Source organism: Oncorhynchus tshawytscha, unplaced genomic scaffold, assembly GCF_018296145.1.
Source record: "Oncorhynchus tshawytscha isolate Ot180627B unplaced genomic scaffold, Otsh_v2.0 Un_contig_1219_pilon_pilon, whole genome shotgun sequence".
Taxonomy (NCBI): Eukaryota; Metazoa; Chordata; class Actinopteri; order Salmoniformes; family Salmonidae; genus Oncorhynchus; species Oncorhynchus tshawytscha.
In genome coordinates, this window is record NW_024609530.1 from 97679 (window position 1) to 118010 (window position 20332).

The 20332-nt window shown below is 44.3% G+C and overlaps 1 long non-coding RNA gene across 1 annotated transcript; it reads right to left on the minus strand.

Moving 5' to 3' along the window:
• Positions 1–288: 288 nt before the first annotated feature.
• Positions 289–1298, minus strand: LOC112265213. The gene is made up of 6 exons (XR_002955735.2): positions 1212–1298; positions 1045–1132; positions 884–975; positions 654–761; positions 494–535; positions 289–411 (listed from the first exon to the last, which is right to left on the minus strand). It is a non-coding gene; the product is annotated as an uncharacterized LOC112265213 (long non-coding RNA).
• Positions 1299–20332: the final 19034 nt, after the last annotated feature.

Genomic DNA, 20332 nt, shown 5'->3' on the forward strand with positions numbered 1-20332 from the left:
GACAATCTTTCAAATAGCGTTACCATTGCTAATGATAGTCACAGCAGGTGTTCATGCAAACGAATTATGCCAAAAAAAAGAAAGTGTTACAGTTCAAGAGTAATCAGGACACTGGGAAGTCCAGAACACAAAGTCACAAAACACTGAGCACTCTCATTGAGATCATCTTCTTACAACCAGATGGTCACATCTTGGCTATTTTGTGTAGATACCGGCGCCGCACTACTGGATTTAGGGTACATCTCATCAGGATCATAGCATTTTGACAACCATTAGAAACAAACACCATTGTAAAGTACTCATTTTATTGAAACAAAGGACTTCATATCCATACTGGGGATAGTGGAAAGTGATGCACCCTTCAGGCCACCTACAATTAGATGGCTGTAGAGACAGAAAAGACAGCCATCCCTGGAACAGGTTGAAGAAGTGTTAGTAACATGAATCTCATTGCCGTTGGGGGATGTTACAGTAAAATAACCAGCACACACACCTGACAAGCAAAGTGTTCCAGACCATTACACCAACCAGTCAACTGAATACAGAACACAATGACAGATGAGTAGGTTACAGGTTCAAGTTCATTTGGCATCAAAGCTGATACAATTAAAAGCCAAGTGTAAACTATAGTCTTCAATGCCAAAATCACCAACCTTGTTCTACAGTAGGATATTTTACAAATTCACTGGGGATCCGGTTTTCAGAGTTTTCCACTATTGTGAGCGGTCCAAGAACAGAGTTTTGAACCAGGCCCTGGGGTTCTGAGAAAAAAATATATATAAATTACTTCAAGCTGCAGTCCCATCAGAACTCAAGAGTGATCAGCTCAAATGAATATGGAACTACAGTTTAGTCAGGCTTGAAATGAAGTGCCTCAAAATACCTGAATCCACACCCCTCTTCAACCGAGGCTTGCAACAAGAGTCACAGCACTTGCAGAGGTCACTTTGAGACGGGTCGTCCAGCAGCTCCCATCTATGAAAAAAAAGTTGGCTGTTGCATTGGCACTAACGTCATTATGGTCGTTATGTGACCAATACTTACTCTCCAGTCTCTTTAATGTAGTGGCAGGCCTTCTTTCTATATCAAAAACCTCAGGGTCCCATGCAACAAGCTTACAATGAATATACACCTGGGGTGAAATAAGAGAACAGTCAAGAGCTACAGTATGAAAACAACCCAGTCATACCGAGAACTTGTGGTCCACTCACTTCCTCGCCTAAGGCAAACTTGAAGGACTGCAGGTAAAGCAGAATAGCAGACGAGTGGTACCTAGGCAGGAACCTGGAGTTCAATGCAATGAGCAGACAAACAGAACTTCCATCCAGCAAATAAGCTAACTTTAAAATGTATTCAATACTTTTCAACATTTGAGTAGGCTGTTTAGCGCTAGGCAGTCAAAAACCAAAACGTGCACCCTACATGGCCATAGCCAGGTCTGGTACATACCCCTTGTTGGTGATGATGGGGTACACCAGTGTTGGAGGAAATTATGGTTGAAATGACTAATTATGTTTACATTTCAATCAGAACTGACTAGTCCAAATGCTATAATGTACTGTACATATATGAATTTTCTCTCTTGCTCCCATTCCCAATTGTATATAATGTAGTCAGGAGTCTAGTAACAATGAAGGTCTGTTCCTTAGTTCATTCATTTGTACAATCTCCAGGTGGCAGGATCGGACTATCTCCAGACTGTCTAGAATGCTGATTTATACTGACTGACCTTGACTTCAGGCGTGGAGTGAAAGCTCGAGAAACTATAGGGCCTCTAAGAGAGAGAACATTTAGAAAACGCTGACGTCATTTTCAGTTTATAACTTGTGGAAAAATGTGTATGTGGCAGTACTCTCTTGTAATAAACGCTGTTACCTGACTTTTAAGACTGGTCTCAATCTATTTCATGCATAATTAATGAATTTACAACTCATTAATGAAATAGAGAGAGTGCGAATTTGATTTTGGCTATAAAACATATAGGAATTTAGAATTCCTCTAACAATTGGTCCTTTGATGCCGGATCTAAATACCCCTCCCTGTTATCTGGAGGTAGTACGCAGAAAATCGTGCACGGACGAGTTTTTGACTCGTTTTACTAAAGACCTGACCTCTGAATTGAGGTTAAAATTCAGGCCTGCGTATTATCACGGAGTACAGGGAAGGTGACAGATTCAAACGAACAATGCTTTCCCAGTCGGCAGCAGGTAAAGTAGGCTTTATTCTCGATTCTGGGGGGATTTGAGTTCTTTAATTGATGTTCTAAAAATTTTGAGAATTCATCAATAATGGGAGCTTTGCTATCCCCACAGGGGTTTGTATGACCATCATACACTGGGTTTTGTATAACCGATATACACTGAAGCAGGTTCGAAAATAACCTGGGGTAATGTGCACTACCGTAAATAAACTAAACTTAATCATGAGAGGCACACCCGCCCGAGATTAAGACGGGATATTAAATAGGTACTGGGGGATAGGACGGTGATCTTGTACAAATACTAGGCGGGGGGAGACAGCAAGGGAATGCAAGATAACTGGATTGGTCATTTGAATTGTGGCAGTATTGATCACCGTTCCGATTCAACTAATACTACGGAAAATATCCAAATAAGGAGGAGAGGGAACTTAAATCTAAAGAAATTAGATAAAAGCCATATCTATAGACAGGAAAGTTCCATGCGAGAGGGAAGTCTAACAATTAGTGGCGTGAGATAACGATTATTAGCGTTCTTTAAAAGCCCTCTGACACAACCGGAAAATAAGATATTAACTAGGGACTTACAAACCCTGGGCTTATAGTTGTAAGGTAAGTGTCACGAATCCCGTTTCCTGAGTCTGTTTTTTGCCTGTGTTCTGTCCTGGAGTGTTTTTTTCCGGCGTCCTGGAACGCACCCTGTCTGGTTGCCGGGCAATGTAGCCAGTTGGGAGTTCTGATTACCCGCACCTGTATCCCATCAGCTATCTGCACACCTGGTCCTGATCATCATCTCTCCTCTTCATAAGCCCGGACCTGACATCCATTCCCTGCCGGATCGTTAGCCATGAACAGTATGTTGTGCCAGAGTATCAGCCTCAAGTTGGATAGAATTTGTTTAGTTGTTTTTTACGTATTGCTTGCCTTAAACTTACCTCCGTTTGTTCTGTCTTCAGTTACTCACCCGGATCATTTACCCCATTCCCGCCTGGTCGTCGGAGGATTCCGCTTCCCCATTGGATCCACCTATTTACTCCCATCAACTCACCACCGCTGCCCGCTACGCTATATATCTACCCATTCACATTCACTTGTAAATAAATACTCACCTTCTTCCTACTCTCCTTGTCCTGGTCTGCTTCTGGGTTCGATTTTGAAGAAACGTGACAGAACGATCCGGCCAAGGATGAACCCAGCGGACCTGGATTCCGTTTGCCATGCCATTACCCAGCAGGGGAAGACATTGGGACAACACAAGACTGCGCTACAGGAGATAGCGGGTGCAATCCAGAACTTATCTGCTAGCTTGACACAAATCCAGGATCAGCTCAGTTTGCTGGCGATTCATTCACCACCTGTTTCACCCATCTCACCTGCCGTGTCTGATGTGGTTTCCTTCCGTGAATCCAAGGTACCGACGCCTGATAAATATGAAGGGGATTTGGGAAGATGCCGTTCGTTTCTTATGCAGTGTGGGTTAGTGTTTGATCTGCAGCCCCATTCTTACGCCACTGACAAGGCTAGGATAGCCTTTGTTATTGAACTGCTGCGTGGAAGAGCTCTGAATGGGCTTCAGCCGTTTGGGAACGACAGGAGACCTGCATGGCTTCATACCAGGAATTCACAGGAGAGATGAGAAAGCTTTTGACCATCCAGTCCGAGGTAAGGACGCAGCTAAACGTTTGTTCACTCTTCGCCAAGGAGCTCGCAGTGTGGCAGACTTTATGATCGAGTTCAGGACATTGTCTGTGGAGAGTGGTTGGAATGAGGAGTCACTACAAGCGGCTTTTTACCAGGGGTTGTCGGAGCAACTCAAGGACGAGCTGATATCCTATCCAGAGCCTAGTGACCTAGACAGCTTGGTCACTTTATCTATTCGGGTAGATAATAGAGTCCGAGAGAGGAGGGAGAAGCAGTGGGGCCCATCCAATCAATCAGCAACTCGGTTACCGTTCAGGAAGTGAACCAGAACATATTGATCGTTATTCCCCACACGGGATTAGTGGAGGGGTCTTGCCACCAGATCCTGAACCAATGCAAGTGGGGCGACACGGGCTAACTAAGGAGGAGCGCCAACGTAGACGTGAGACCAACAGCTGTCTCTACTATGGTAGCTCAGGACATTACATCTCCGCTTGTCCGCAGCGCCGTTAAACTGCCCGGCTCGCTAGTTTTGGGAGGAATTTTAGCGAGCCAGTTTCAACCTCTCAAGAATCCTGTCAGACCTCGTTTTCCTGCGACCCTTATGAATAAGGATCAGAGCTTAGAGATGAACGCTTTTATCAATTCAGGTGCCGATGGCAGCTTTATTGATGCCGACTTGGTGGAACAGCTGGGGCTTTCCAAGGAGCAATTGCCGGAAGCCATTGAAGCAACCACTCTGAACGGCAGTAGTCTGGCACGGATCACTATGAGGACTGAACCGGTTAAGATGTTGTTGTCGGGGAATCATTCAGAGTTTATCTCCTTCTTCATTCTGTCCTCGCCCATGTTCCTCTGGTTCTTGGTTACCCCTGGCTGAAGGAACACAATCCCTCGTTTGATTGGGTGACGGGTAAGGTAACTAGTTGGAGCATTGATTGTCATGCTAACTGTCTTAGGACTGCCTGTTCTCCTGCCGTTTCCAGTCAGGTCAGTGACTCTGCTCCTCCTGATTTGTCCCTGGTTCCAGAAACATATCACGAGTTGGGTGAAGTATTCAGTAAACAGAAGGCTCAGTCCCTTCCTCCCCACCAACCTTATGACTGTGCGATTAATCTGTTTCCTGGAGCCGCCTTTCCCAAGGGACGGTTATACAGTATCTCTCGACCTGAACGTGAGGCCTTGGAGACCTACATCAATGAGTCTCTAGCTGCAAGTCTCATTCGGCCCTCGTCATCACCTCTGGGAGCAGGATTTTTTTGTGAGCAAGAAGGATGGCTCTTCGACCGTGTATTGATTATCGGGGTTTGAATGATATTACGGTCAAGAACAAGTATCCCCTGCCCTTGATGAGCTCGGCTTTCGATTCTTTACAGGGTGCTACGGTTTTTACGAAGCTTGATTTACGTAATGCTTATCATTTGGTTCGGATCAAAGAGGGGGACGAGTGGTTGACTGGGTTCAATACTCCGATGGGACATTTCGAGTACCAGGTGATGCCGTTTGGACTGACCAACGCTCCTGCTGTGTTCCAAAGTATGGTGAATGACGTTCTGAGAGATATGATTGGTATTTTTGTGTTCGTTTACCTGGATGATATCCTCATCTTCTCGAAGGAGCTTTCTAGCCACGTTCAGCATGTCAAGCAGGTCCTGCAGCGGTTATTGGAGAACCGTCTGTTCGTGAAGGCTGAGAAGTGCGATTTTCACGCCCACACGACGTCCTTCCTCGGGTACATCATCTCCAGGGGAGAGATCAAGATGGACCAAGAGAAGGTTCGGGCGGTTCGGGATTGGGTCCAGCCCGGTACGAGATTGCAGCTCCAGAGATTCCTGGGGTTTGTGAATTTTTATCGGAGGTTTATCCGTGATTACAGCCGGGTGGCCGCCCCTTTAACTGTACTGACGTCTTGCACCAGAAAGTTCTGTTGGTCTCCTGAGGCAGACAGAGCATTTCTAGATTTGAAGAGCCGATTCACCAACGCCCGATTCTCTCTCAACCTGACACTTCCCGTCAGTTCGTTGTGGAGGTGGATGCGTCTGATGTGGGGGTGGGCGCCATCCTGTCCCAGCGTAGCTCCACTGACGGTAAACTCCATCCCTGCGCCTTCTACTCTTGTCGTCTTTCTCCAGCTGAAAGAAACTACGATGTGGGTAACCGGGAGCTTCTCGCTGTGAAGCTTGCCTTGGAGGAGTGGCGTCACTGGTTGGAGGGAGCGGAGCAACCGTTTGGTGGTCTGGACTGACCACAAGAATCTGGCTTACGTGCAATCGGCTAAACGTCTCAACGCCCGTCAGGCCCGGTGGGCTTTGTTTTTTGGACGCTTCAATTTATCCCTGACGTTCCGACCTGGGTCGAAGAACGGGAAGGCGGACGCCCTGTCCCGGATGTTCTCCAAGACGGAGGAGGGTGGGGCCAAGACTGAGACGATTCTTCCCCAGAACGTTGTCGTGGGAGCCGTTACATGGAGGATTGAGGAGGACCGATAACGGTCCACCCGGTCGGTTGTTCGTGCCTGAGTCGGTTCGTTCTGCTGTCCTTCAGTGGTCCCACGCCAGCAAGATAGCTTGTCACCCTGGCGTTGCTCGGAATATGGCGCTACTGCGCAGACGATTTTGGTGGCCTGCCATGGGAGAAGATACCCGGAGGTTTGTTGCCGTCCTGTTTATGCGCAGAATAAGAGTACCAATCGGGCCAGCTCTGGGCTTCTTCACCCCTACCTATTCCCCGGCGACCTTGGTCGCATCTGGCCCTGGATTTTGTCACGGGGTTGCCCTCTTCTGTTGGTAACACGGTTATTCTGACCATTGTGGATAGATTCAGCAAGTTTGCCCACTTTGTTCCCCTCTCCAAGCTGCCTTCTGCCACTGAGATGTCCGCGATCCTGGTTAGGGAGGTGTTCAGGGTCCACGGGTTGCCCTGTGACATTGTTTCTGACCGTGGTCCTCAGTTTACCTCTGCTGTCTGGAAATCCTTCTGTTTGGCCATTGGAGCTACAGTCAGTCTCACATCTGGATTTCACCCCCAATCTAATGGTCAGGCGGAGAGAGCCAACCAGAAGATGGAGTCCACGCTGCGCTGTCTTGTTTCCTCTGATCCCACCTCTTGGTCCTCTCAATTACCCTGGGTCGAGTATGCTCATAATACTCTCCCTTCATCTGCCACTGGGATGTCTCCCTTCCAGTGCCTGTACGGTTACCAACCTCCCTTGTTTCCTTCTCAGGAGCGGGATCTCTCGGTTCCTTCTGTCCAGACCCACATTCGTCATTGCCACCGCACCTGGCATCGGGCCAGGAAGGCCCTCCTTAAGGTTTCTGACCGGTATCAGATCCAGGCGAATCGTCGCCGTATTCCTGCCCCCGCTTATACCGTTGGAGATAGGGTTTGGTTGGCTACACGGGATCTTCCTCTACGGACTGAGTCGAGGAAACTGTCACCGAAGTTCATTGGTCCGTTTGTAGTGGAGAGGATCATTAATCCTGTTGTGGTCCAACTCAAGTTGCCTGCTACACTAAGAGTACATCCCACCTTTCATTTCTCCTGCCTCAAGCCGGTTCTCCTCAGTCCTCTGTTGCCCCCTCCTCCTCGTCCTCCTCCTCCTCGGATGATCGGAGGTGGTCCTGTCTACACGGTGCGCCGCATCATGGACTCCAGACTGCGGGGTCGAGGGTTCCAGTATTTAGTGGATTGGGAAGGATATGGTCCTGAGGAGAGGAGTTGGATTCCTCGGCGTCAGATCCTTGACGATGACCTGCTTCGTGACTTTTACCGCCTCCACCCTGGCGCTCCGGGTAGTCCGCCCGGTGGCTTCGTCGGAGGGGGGTACTGTCACGAATCCCGTTTCCTGAGTCTGTTTTTTGCCTGTGTTCTGTCCTGGAGTGTTTTTTCCGGCGTCCTGGAACGCACCCTGTCTGGTTGCCGGGCAATGTAGCCAGTTGGGAGTTCTGATTACCCGCACCTGTATCCCATCAGCTATCTGCACACCTGGTCCTGATCATCTCTCCTCTTCATAAGCCCGGACCTGACATCCATTCCCTGCCGGATCGTTAGCCATGAACAGTATGTTGTGCCATAGTATCAGCCTCAAGTTGGATAGAATTTGTTTAGTTGTTTTTTACGTATTGCTTGCCTTAAACTTACCTCCGTTTGTTCTGTCTTCAGTTACTCACCCGGATCATTTACCCCATTCCCGCCTGGTCGTCGGAGGATTTCGCTTCCCCATTGGATCCACCTATTTACTCCCATCAACTCACCACCGCTGCCCGCTACGCCACCTGGATATATCTACCCATTCACATTCACTTGTAAATAAATACTCACCTTCCTACTCTCCTTGTCCTGGTCTGCTTCTGGGTTCGTTTTTGAAGAAACTTGACAAGATGAGAGGCATAATTTGGACTCACGCATGTGTAAGTGGCTCCAGTATCTATCATCATGGGCGTGCCTCTATTTTCTATCTGAACCTGCAGTATAGGTTCCTGGTCAGCCTTTGTTGTTAATATTGGAAACTGACCCTCCCCTTTAGGATTCCCTGGGCATCCCTAGTTTCGTTGATTAGGCCCTGACCATGTGTTCACAGGGCCTGAAGGTTGGTTAGGGTCGCCCCGGCAGTCATTATTCGGACTCCAACCATTCAGATTTTGTTGGTAGTTTGACGCATTATTCGTCGGTGATGATCTGCTATTTCTATTTCCCCCAGCCCGATCCTGCCAAGGATGTGTAGGGCATTCTCTCCTGTTGTGTCCTGCTTGCCTACATCCCCAACAGGTGCCAGGTGGCCCTCGAGGGTTCACGGATCCCTTGCCTTTATCAGATTGTACATTTTTCTGTTGTTTTTTCCCACCATTCCAATTCGGGGGCTGTGAATACATTTACCACTGGCGGTGCAGTTGACACTTGGGCCCGCCCAGGGCCGAACAGCTGTGGCTCTCCTGGGGAGACAGCAGCCATTGTTCCCATCTCTGGCTCAGGGGTCGTGACAGCAGCCTGGACTTTCTTCTTCCCTTTGTTGGTTAGTTCATCCAACTACAGCTGGGTCAGTCTTCTCTGAATGTCTCTTCCTTGATCCATCTGCCTCAGTTCATCCTTTCTGTGTTTCTCTACTGCATGGACCACGTAGTCACAGAATTCCCTATAGGGGTTTGATGTAAGTCCTACCACATCCTCCAGCCTGCTCTTTACTGGCTGGGGCATGGCTTCTATTACTGAGTTTTGGAACATAGTTGTCATTAGTTCATTGCCCTCAGGGTCTTGTTCTGTTTCCATCCTCCACCTTTTCAACTGTCCATGTAGGTAGGTGGCTGGGTTTTCTGTGGCCCCGATAGCTTCACCCCTTAACGCTTTGGGATCCACTTTTGTTGGATATGCTGCTCTTAAGGCTCGCCAGATGGCTGGTCTATATCCGTTGAACATTAATCCATCATTTATCACTCCCCCATTTGTGCCATTAATGACCCCGTCCTGCATGATCTCACCCATGGTACGCATGCTCATCACCCTGGCCAGTAGTGCCCTTAAGTCGCCCACCGCCAGTAATTTCCACACGGTATGTTCTTCAAAGGTTCTGATCCATTTACCCGCCCCTTCATGTAGATCTGGCAGACGGGCAACCAACCCCTCCAGGTCCTGTGTAGCCCACGGTGTATAGTGTCCCTGGGTGCCTTTTATTAGAATCGGAAACTGTTTTGTATAGAAACCAGGTTCCTTTTCCGACCCTTTTCTACGAGCCCCAAGATATTTTTTTGCAGTCTCACATCTCATGTCCTCATGTGTATCCCAGGCTGAATCCTTATCCCTTCGCTGTTGCCTTCTCTCACTTATTCCTAGTTCAAATTCCAGTCCTTCACATTCCTCCTGTAGCTTTGACCTTCGATCTTCTAATTCCTTTTCATTTCTATTGTATCTGCCGCTCTCCTCTTCTTCCTCTCCTGAATCACTAAGACTCTGTTCTGCTTGGAACTCTGCTAATATTTCCAAACCTTTCCTAAAGTATTCTTCCTTTCTTTTGCTTTCATTTCTTTTATTTCCTTTTCATTTTTTACTGTTTCCATTGTGGCCAGGGTTTTTCTCAAGCCTGCATAACAATTGAATCCTTCTTCTGTGCTTGGGTTTTTCACAGTCCTTTTCTTTTTTCTGTCCGTTGTGTGAGAGGGTGCACATGTTGCCCCAGGCGTGACAGCCTCTTCTCCTTCTTCAGTCAGTTCTACTTCACCCCTTACTTCCACGTGTCCAGTTATCACTGGAAATTGCCCATTGGAATAAGGTGGTGGGTTAATCTCCCACTCTTTTTCCTTCGTTGTTTTGTCATCTTTCTTCAGCATTTCTCTTGCCGCTTTCATGTTTTTTAACAAACCTGTTCCTTCTTCTTTGAACATTTTTATTATTTCATTCTCTCTTTCTTGTTTATTTCTCCTTTTTTGCTTCTTGTCCTTTGGTTTGTAGTTTTTATCAGTGTCTCCATTTCCTCACACACAGAGACATCCAATGTTCCCACCGCTGGACATTTGGTGGCTAGCTTTCTTGTGCGTTTCTCCCATTTTATGGAAGTTTTTATTATTTCTTCTTTGCTCAAGGGATGTCTTGCCCCTAAGATCTCTACTGGTGTTTTATTCATTTTATTCGTTTGGTTTGCTCTGTTATTACAGTTCTAATCAATTTTTAAGACAATATATCTAACGTCTTATTTGACCTTTATTTATTTATTATCTATACTTCTTATCTCTACTCTAAATTCTAGTTGTTCGATCCTATGGTCAATTTATTAAATGAGGCAAGCCTCTCTTTCTTTCCTTTCTTTCTCTGTCCACTATATTTCGCCCCCCTCTGTCCTTCAGGCTATTTTTAGACCGTAGCCTCTGAACACAGAGTGACCAGCTTCTGTTTTTTCTTCTTACTCTGCTCACGCTTGTGATTTCTCATATACGTTTACTTTCCGTCTTTTGACGCTAATAACAACTTCTCCACGTATTTTATCACCACTGAAACTGTTTTAATGCAAAACGATTCCAAGTGGGGCTATTTGTAAATCACATCGGTACCTTACTATAAGTTAGGTAAAACGTGATCTAGTACATATTTCCTCACATATAAACTGTACTCTCTATGAACCACTTATTGATCAATCAGAAAGTATACACCGCTTGGTGATAATTCCATTCGTACTAACCTTAAAACGATTAGTTGTTGCTCTTTTGATAAGGGTGTAAATTCCTGTATAGCGGCATTCTCTGCTTCCGCACTAAGTTCCAGTGTCGTCTTACACTCATTTTTCCCCCTCACTAGTTAGCCCTGATCTACAACTTCTTATGCTTAGATATTTTCTATAGCTCTGCAAACCACTCGTACTGTTTATGAATTACTAATGTGTCCTGGATTTTACTCGTTCATAACTCTTTATTTTAATTAACCTAGACTTATTTTAACGTTATAGTATAATTTCAGTTTATTGGTGATTCTGCTTTCTCCTGTGTTTCACACTGTTCTATCCGTTTTATACTATTCGGGTAATGCTTCTTTAATTATTTTTATTTATTACTTGTTTCGACACCTTTTCATTATTCTTACCGCAATCGCTTACCACTTTATCACATCAGTGTTTTTATCCTTGCTTATAACTTATTTTATTTTGATGTTCCTTACTTTTGTTCCCTCTACCTAAGTAGTCAAACTATGATAGGGATCACTCTGTAACTTGTATCAAACTGTGATAGAGGATCACTTTTGGCCAATCAGAAGAAGTCAAAAGCACCCTTCTTCAATTTTATACTCTGTCACAGGAGGGCTGCGCACTCCCTCTTCTGGACGTTCTGTCTAAACACACACAACCTGTTATCTCTACGGTTCTATCCTCACACCGAATTATATTACAGCATCCTTCTCATTCATTCGTTTATTTTCATTCATTCATTCAATCCTTTTGTTTTTACCTAAAAACAAAACAGTCTTTCTCTTCTGAGCTTAATACACTTCCTCAACATAAGCCTATACTAATAATTTCTATGATATGACAAGACTACTGTCTAATCGGATCAGCTTGTCTTCATATCCTATTCATCCACCCCGTATTGATCTTTATTCTACGTTAGAGCAATATCGTGGCGCGACCTACTGATTTATAAACCCCCGTTTAGCTAGGCGGAGCGTTTTTTATTCGCAGGATTTCCTTTTTCAGTTGAACGTCGCACAATCAGGCCAGAGTTCTTCCTGCGTTTTAAATACTCATCTGTTCAGACCTCTTTTCAGAGCGGTAGCCATGGGTATTTATTTACTATTTATTTATGTTCTAACCATATAAGCAGACAGCTGTAGCCCTGTGCCCGATTCCAGCCGCTCAGCCAGAGAGCGCAATACACTCGCACCAGCCAGCCCACACAACAGTCCCCTGCATGAATGGCTCAACGAGGGGGGGCCGTCCGAATCACGCACCCGACACGGGTCGCTCGCTCAGGTTGAGTGAGCTGTGTTTACGCACATCTCAAAACAGATCCTGAAACGGTCGAGCCCGGCCAAACTGAATCAGACGGAACAACTCCCCCAATCAAACCAGACACACAGGTCCGTCCAAGCAGTCTGACCAGAGCAAATGCCCGCGCCCTCCGTCCAAGCACCCGACACCAGCGAAGTTCACAGCCCCCGCTTACTTATTCACGAGACATGCATGCACATTCGTATTTGCTTATACAATTTCCAAGCTTACACACACATGCAAAATCATTGAATTTCAAAAAGTTATTTCGTTTCTATAGTTTTTAGGAAATTTGAGAGAGACCTACTTGACGTCCCTCCTGCTGAGCCAGGATCTCTGAAGCAATCTACGCAAACATTACAACTATAGTAAGTACTTTGCTTACCTTGTTATAGTTGGGTGGCCACCCTTGTTTGCCAGATCGTCCAAAGACCCCACCGTCAGCCAAGAACGCCTAAGTCCCTGTCACTCCTGGCAAAAGCTCGCCAAGTCTGTCGTGGAAAATTGGTTCAAATATGATGCAATCAAGAACTTTGTGAAATCAATAGGCTTTTAATAAAAGAAGTATCGCTAGCCGGAGTGGTCCGCAGAACACACACTTTTTCAGAGCACTCGCTCTGATTTTATACACACACAACATATGCAAATGAAGTTACATCCCAATCCATACATCCTGCTTGTTCAGCCCAATAACGTCCACATCTGCTTTCTATTAGATCCTAATGATGACAAGACCCTTGCTTTGACCTAAAGAAAATATACGTCCCTATATGCTTTGACCCTGTAATTAGCTCCATCTGTTCCTTTGTATGTGTGTCTTTATTTCGGATCAGCAGACTGTGTGTCTCCTCTAGGTTTAGTGTGTCCAGCTTTCCTGGCGCCTATGTGTTGCCTTCTCTTCATGTGGTTGTGTAATATCAGCAGACTATGTGTCTCCATTTTTAGTGTTTCCAGCTGTCCTGGTGCCTGTGTGTCTCCTCTAGTTCTCCTCTCCTATACAATAGACAATGTATTTTACCAGAATGGCAAATGCACTCTATATGTGTATCTCTCTCTTGTGTTACAGTATTTGTTCCTCCATATATGTACATAATTTCTCCCATACTTATTGTTGGCTATACTTTTTCAGCAGTAGCCCACCCCGATATCAAATTGACAAGCCAAGTTTAGAGATTGTAGGTGGCTGATGGCTGTGATAGGAGGAAACTGAGGCTGGATCAACAGCATTGTACATAGTTACTCCACAATACTAACCAAAATTACAGAGTGAAGAGAAGGAAGTCTGTACAGAATATAATATTCCAAAACGTGCATCCTGTTTGCAATAAGGTACTAAAGTAAAACTGTACAAAATTAGGTCAAAGAAGTAACTTTGTCCTGAATACAAAGCATTACAGTATGTTTGAGGCAAATCAAACACAACACATGACTGAGTACCACTCTTCATATTTTCCAAGCATGGTGGTGGCTGCATCATGTTATGGGTATGCGTGTCATCGGCAAGGACTGGTGAATATTTTAGGATCAAAATAAATGGAATAGAGCTAAGCACAGGCAAAATCCTAAAGGAAAACCTGGTTCAGTCTGCTTTCCAACAGACACTTGGAGACAAACTCACCATTCAGCAGGACAATAACCTAAAACACAAGGCCAAATATACACTACTGTTGATCAACCAATTTGACAGAGCTTGAAGAATTCTGTAAATAATGGGCAAATATTGCACATTCAAGGTGTGGAAAGCTCTTATAGACTTACCCAGAAAGACTCACTGCTGTAATCTCTGCCAAAGGTGCTTTTACAAAGTATTGACTCAGGGTATGTAATTGAGATTTCATTTTCAACAAATTTGCAAACATTTCTATAAACATGTTTTTACTTTGTCATTATGGGGTATGTGTAGATGGGTGATTTAATAAATATTTAAACATTTTATTCAGGCTGTAACACAACAAAATGTGGAATAAGTCAAAGGTACGAATACTTTCTGAAGGCACTGTAAGACAAACTGTTGAGCTAGCTAGCAGCTTGGTAACTAAGGCTAAACTGTTGGCTTGCTAATACAATGTAAACACATTTTACCTAACTAATTTTAGCTTGCATCACATTTAGTATTTAATTAGACTAACTGGAAACAGGACATTAATGCACAAAATGAAGAACTATATTCAACTTTGCTTATATGCTGCTCGCTCCTGCAGAATTTTGTACTTCCTATTCCTCCCTCACTTTTTTCCCAAACGTGTTTATTTTGCCTATCAAGTGACATGTCTACCTGCCTGCTCTCCGTTTGGTATTCCCGCATCCTCTTCTTTTTCATTGGTTGCCTGATGCAACCAATCCAAACCCTTTCCGCTCTGAGAACGATTGAGTAAGTGAAACTCCTATGAGTGTTATGCTCATATAATGTAGGGTACAGTATGTGTTGGCTTCATCCACACTGCAAAGGTGTTTTTTTTCCCAGCTTTTAACCTCTTGCGTCGACCTGAGACGCAGACGTCCCATCTAGGCATCTGGAAATGCAAATGCGCTACGCCAAATGCTAATAGCACTCGTTAAAACTCAAACGTTCATCAAAACACACATGCAGGGCACTGAATTAAAGCTACACTCGTTGTGAATCTAGCCAACAAGTCAGATTATTAAAATGCTTTTCGGCGAAAGCATGAGAAGCTATTATCTGATAGCATGCAACACCCCGAAATACCTGAAGGTGACGTAAACAAAAGAATTAGCGTAGCCGGCGCTACACAAATAGCAGAAATAAAATATAAAACTTTCATTACCTTGGACGAGCTTCTTTGTTGGCACTCCTATATGTCCCATAAACATCACTATTGGGTCTTTTTTTCGATTAAATCGGTCCATATATACCCAAAATATCCATCTATGGAAACTGTGTGAATCAGAAAAAAACACAGTTTCAAAACGCTTCGTCATTTTTTTAAAAATAAAAAAGTCGACGATAAACTTTCACAAAACACTTCGAAATACTTTTGTAATCCAACTTTAGGTATTAGTAAACGTTAATAATCTATCAAATTGATCACGAGGCGATGTGTATTCAATAGCTCCACGCTTTCAAATCATCTTCCGAAACCTCTCTTCCAAAACTTCCTGTCGGAGACCGGATGGAAAGTGGTCTCTCTTCCTCGTTTGACCAAGAAACAACGAGAAGGCAATTGACGAGTGGTGACATCGTGTGGAAGCTGTAGGACTTGCAATCTCGGCCCTATTTAATTTCGTGCCCCTTGAACAAAACATGCAGGTGGCGCATGGATATTTTTTTCAGTTTTCAGTGATCAGTTTTTCTTGCGCTTTTCGATGAAACAGACGCTCTGTTATAGTCACAGCGGTGATTTAACCAGTTTTAGAAACGTGAGAGTGTTTTCTATCCACACATACTAATCATATGCATATACTATATTCCTGGCATGAGTAACAGGACGCCGAAATGTTGCGCGATTTTTTAACAGAATGTTCGAAAAAGTAGAGGGTCGACTTAAGAGGTTTTAAGAGGACAGCAATAGACCCTCAATTATGATATCAGTGTGCTGAAATGCATTGAGATTTATATTTTAATAACCGCCAAATGTATCATGTAGCGTCAGTGTCATAGGTCTACAGAACATGAACTTTAAACCTGTCATAGAGTACAGAGAACATACATGGCTTGTGGCCCTGGGAGAATAAATTATTTTTTACCAAATGTTGCTTAAAATTTGAGACTTTGCTTTTTGTCATTGTCGATGCAAAATAACCTATGTGGGGTAAAAATAGAGAGAAAAAGGGAAACTTTCAACAGTAATGGCAATGTTGTCATAGTTTCCCTGTTGCCACTTGTGTAACTGTAATCTGTTTACACTTTATTCAAATGAAATCATTTTCACGTATGCACTGGCCAAAGATGTTTAAATGAGAGATGTCACCTGGTGGCAACAAATGGAACCACAGGAAAAACATCTTAGAAATAATATTCAATAGAGCCATATAAGAGTTAAGGTAACATGAGTAAATTACATCAGTTATCAGTTGACCCTGCCTTCACATGGAGTTATCTGGGGATGTACTGTTACTTGCTTTGAGGATACAGCGGTAGATTGACACATGGTGGCTTTCCTGCGGCGTTCATGTTCATAGATTCTCTCCTGTACTTCACTCGCAGTCCATTTCTCAGCAGACTTGTATTGGAATACTGCTGCCAGTTTGGGGTCAGGGCAGTATGTTACAAACATCCCAATGACATCGGGAATCAATCTTCTTACCTAGTCTCTTAAGGCCCTCGTCAGCGACATCCACGGCCTTGTTCAATCGAACCCAATACTCCATAACAGCCTCTCCTGGTACAGGTTTAGTATTGTAAAAATCAGCCAAGGGCATGCATGAGTTGTCCAATTCGCTGAATTTCTGTTTCAGAATGTCAAAAACAATCTCTGGCTTCTCTGTAGGATCAACTGTTGTCTCATTGCGTAAATTTATCTTTACCATGTCTCTTGCTTTGCCAGATAATCGACTAATTATCTCATCTGATTGTTCCCCAACCGGACATCCCTTCCTCCTCAAGTATATTCTCATCAACTCCTCCCATTCATGAATGGAGGATTTGTCTGTAACATCTCCTCTATACGTAGGAGGTTCCTTTATGTCTGATTGCATGATGAACTTAATTTGACTGAGATCTACATATCCTACCGACTCTGAATTTCATGTCACAACTTGCAGACTTGTTTATGAGTTGCTGTGCGTTTTGTTGCCAACCTATTTTGCTACCTGACAACTTTACTGTTTTTACTTTTTAATTACCGTTTATATTTTTGTTTTTTCCCTCAACTTTTTCGCTCCGGATGCTTTATCTGAACACTGTTCGTCAGGACCTCCAACAGCCGAAGCTAAGTAGTAACATTAACATGATGCCTTCTAATTGCAGTCGCTGTACTCATAATATACAGGAGTGTTACAAGCCCAGCTTCAGACGCAATCGTTAGGCAAGGGTAATTTCAGTGTAGGAAAGGATGAAACAGCGTCTGTGCCACCAGTAAGTACAGATAGTAGTATAAATCCCCTGGCACAGTCCCCGCAGCCGGACAACTTTCTCACGGATTCTGGAAGGAAATGCTGTAGGAATGCTCAACCGGTGTCGCTCATTCAGCCGACAAACTTTCAACCGGTTTTCCCCATTAAGCAGCCATTAAGCAGCGAGTCGGAGTCAGAGGCCGAGTCTTCTCTGGTCTCTACTCCTCCCGTTACGGGGTCTGAGACGCCGAAGCTTCCCACCATTAGCTCTGACAAATTGAAAACTCTAGTTATTGGCTACTCCATTACCCGCAGTATTAGACTTAAAACAAATCATCCAGCGATCATACACTGTTTACCAGGGGCAGGGCTACCGACGTTAAGGCTAATCTGAAGATGGTGCTGGCTAAAGCTAAAACTGGCGAGTGTCGAGAATATAGCGATATTGTTATCCACGTCGGCACCAACGATGTTAGGATGAAACAGTCAGAGATCACCAAGCGCAACATAGCTTCTGCGTGTAAATCAGCTAGAAAGATGTGTCGGCATCGAGTAATTGTCTCTGGCCCCCTCCCAGTTAGGGGGAGTGATGAGCTCTACAGCAGAGTCTCACAACTCAATCGCTGGTTGAAAACTGTTTTCTGCCCCTCCCAAAAGATAGAATTTGTAGATAATTGGCCCTCTTTCTGGGACTCACCCACAAACAGGACCAAGCCTGACCTGCTGAGGAGTGACGGACTCCATCCTAGCTGGAGGGGTGCTCTCATCTTATCTACGAACATAGACAGGGCTCTAACTCCCCTAGCTCTACAATGAAATAGGGTGCAGGCCAGGTAGCAGGCTGTTAGCCAGCCTGCCAGCATAGTGGAGTCTGCCACTAGCACAGTCAGTGTAGTCAGCTCAGCTATCACCATTGAGACCGTGTCTGTGCCTCAACCTAGTTTGGGCAAAACTAAACATGGCGGTGTTCGCCTTAGCAATCTCACTAGGATAAAGACCACCTCCATTCCTGTCATTATTGAAAGAGATCATGATACCTCACCTCAAAATAGGGCTACTTAATGTTAGATCCCTTACTTCAAAGGCAATTATAGTCAATGAACTAATCACTGATCATAATCTTGATGAGATTGGCCTGACTGGAACATGGCTTAAACCTGATGAATTTACTGTGTTAAATGAGGCCTCACCTCCTGGCTACACTAGTGACCATATCCCCGTGCATCCCAAAGGCGGAGGTGTTACTAACATTTACGATAGCAAATTTCAATTTACAAAAAAAATTAATTATGTTTTTGTCTTTTGAGCTTCTAGTCATGAAATCTATGCAGCCTACTCAATCACTTTTTATAGCTACTGTTTACAGGCCTCCTGGGCCATATACAGCGTTCCTCATTGAGTTCCCTGAATTCCTATCGGACCTTGTAGTCATAGCAGATAATATTCTAATCTTTGGTGACTTTAATATTCACATGGAAAAGTCCACAGACCCACTCCAAAAGGCTTTCGGAGCCATCATCGACTCAGTCGGTTTTGTCCAACATGTCTCTGGACCTACTCACTGTCACAGTCATACTCTGGACCTAGTTTTGTCCCATGGAATAAATGTTGTGGATCTTAATGTTTTTCCTCATAATCCTGGACTATCGGACCACCATTTTATTACGTTTGCAATTGTAACAAATAATCTGCTCAGACCCCAACCAAGGAACACCAAAGTCATGCTATAAATTCACAGACAACACAAAGATTCCTTGATGTCCTTCCAGATTCCCTCTGTCTACCCAAGGACGCCAGAGGACAAAAATCAGTTAACCACCTAACTGAGGAACTCAATTTAACCTTGCGCAATACCCTAGATGCAGTTGCACCCCTAAAAACTAAAAACATTTCTCATAAGAAACTAGCTCCCTGGTACACAGAAAATACCCGAGCTCTGAAGCAAGCTTCCAGACAATTGGAACGGAAATGGTGCCACACCAAACCTGGAAGTCTTCCGACTAGCTTGGAAAGACAGTACCGTGCAGTACCGAAGAGCCCTTACTGCTGCTCGATCATCCTATTTTCTAACTTAATTGAGGAAAATAAGAACAATCCGAAATTCCTTTTTGATACTGTCGCGAAGCTAACTAAAAAGCAGCATTCCCCAAGAGAGTATGGCTTTCACTTTAGCAGTGATATATTCATGAACTTCTTTGAGGAAAAGATTATGATTATTAGAAAGCAAATTACGGACTCCTCTTTAAATCTGCGTATTCCTTCAAAGCTCAGTTGTCCTGAGTCTGCGCAACTCTGCCAGGACCTAGGATCAAGAGAGACGCTCAAGTGTTTTAGTACTATATCTCTTGACACAATTATGAAAATAATCATGGCCTCTAAACCTTCAAGCTGCATACTGGACCCTATTCCAACTAAACTACTGAAAGAGCTGCTTCCTGTGCTTGGCCCTCCTATGTTGAACATAATAAAAGGCTCTCTATCCACCGGATGTGTACCAAACTCAATAAAAGTGGCAGTAATAAAGCCTCTCTTGAAAAAGCCAAACCTTGACCCAGAAAATATAAAAAACTATCGGCCTATATCGAATCTTCCATTCCTCTCAAAAATTTTAGAAAAAGCTGTTGAGCAGCAACTCACTGCCTTCCTGAAGACAAACAATGTATACGAAATGCTTCAGTCTGGTTTTAGACCCCATCATAGCACTGAGACTGCACTTGTGAAGGTGGTAAATGACATTTTAATGGCATCGGACCGAGGCTCTGCATCTGTCCTCATGCTCCTAGACCTTAGTGCTGCTTTTGATACCATCGATCACCACATTCTTTTGGAGAGATTGGAAACCCAAATTGGTCTACACGGACAAGTTCTGGCCTGGTTTAGATCTTATCTGTCGGAAAGATATCAGTTTGTCTCTGTGAATGGTTTGTCCTCTGACAAATCAACTGTAAATTTCGGTGTTCCTCAAGGTTCCGTTTTAGGACCACTATTGTTTTCACTATATATTTTACCTCTTGGGG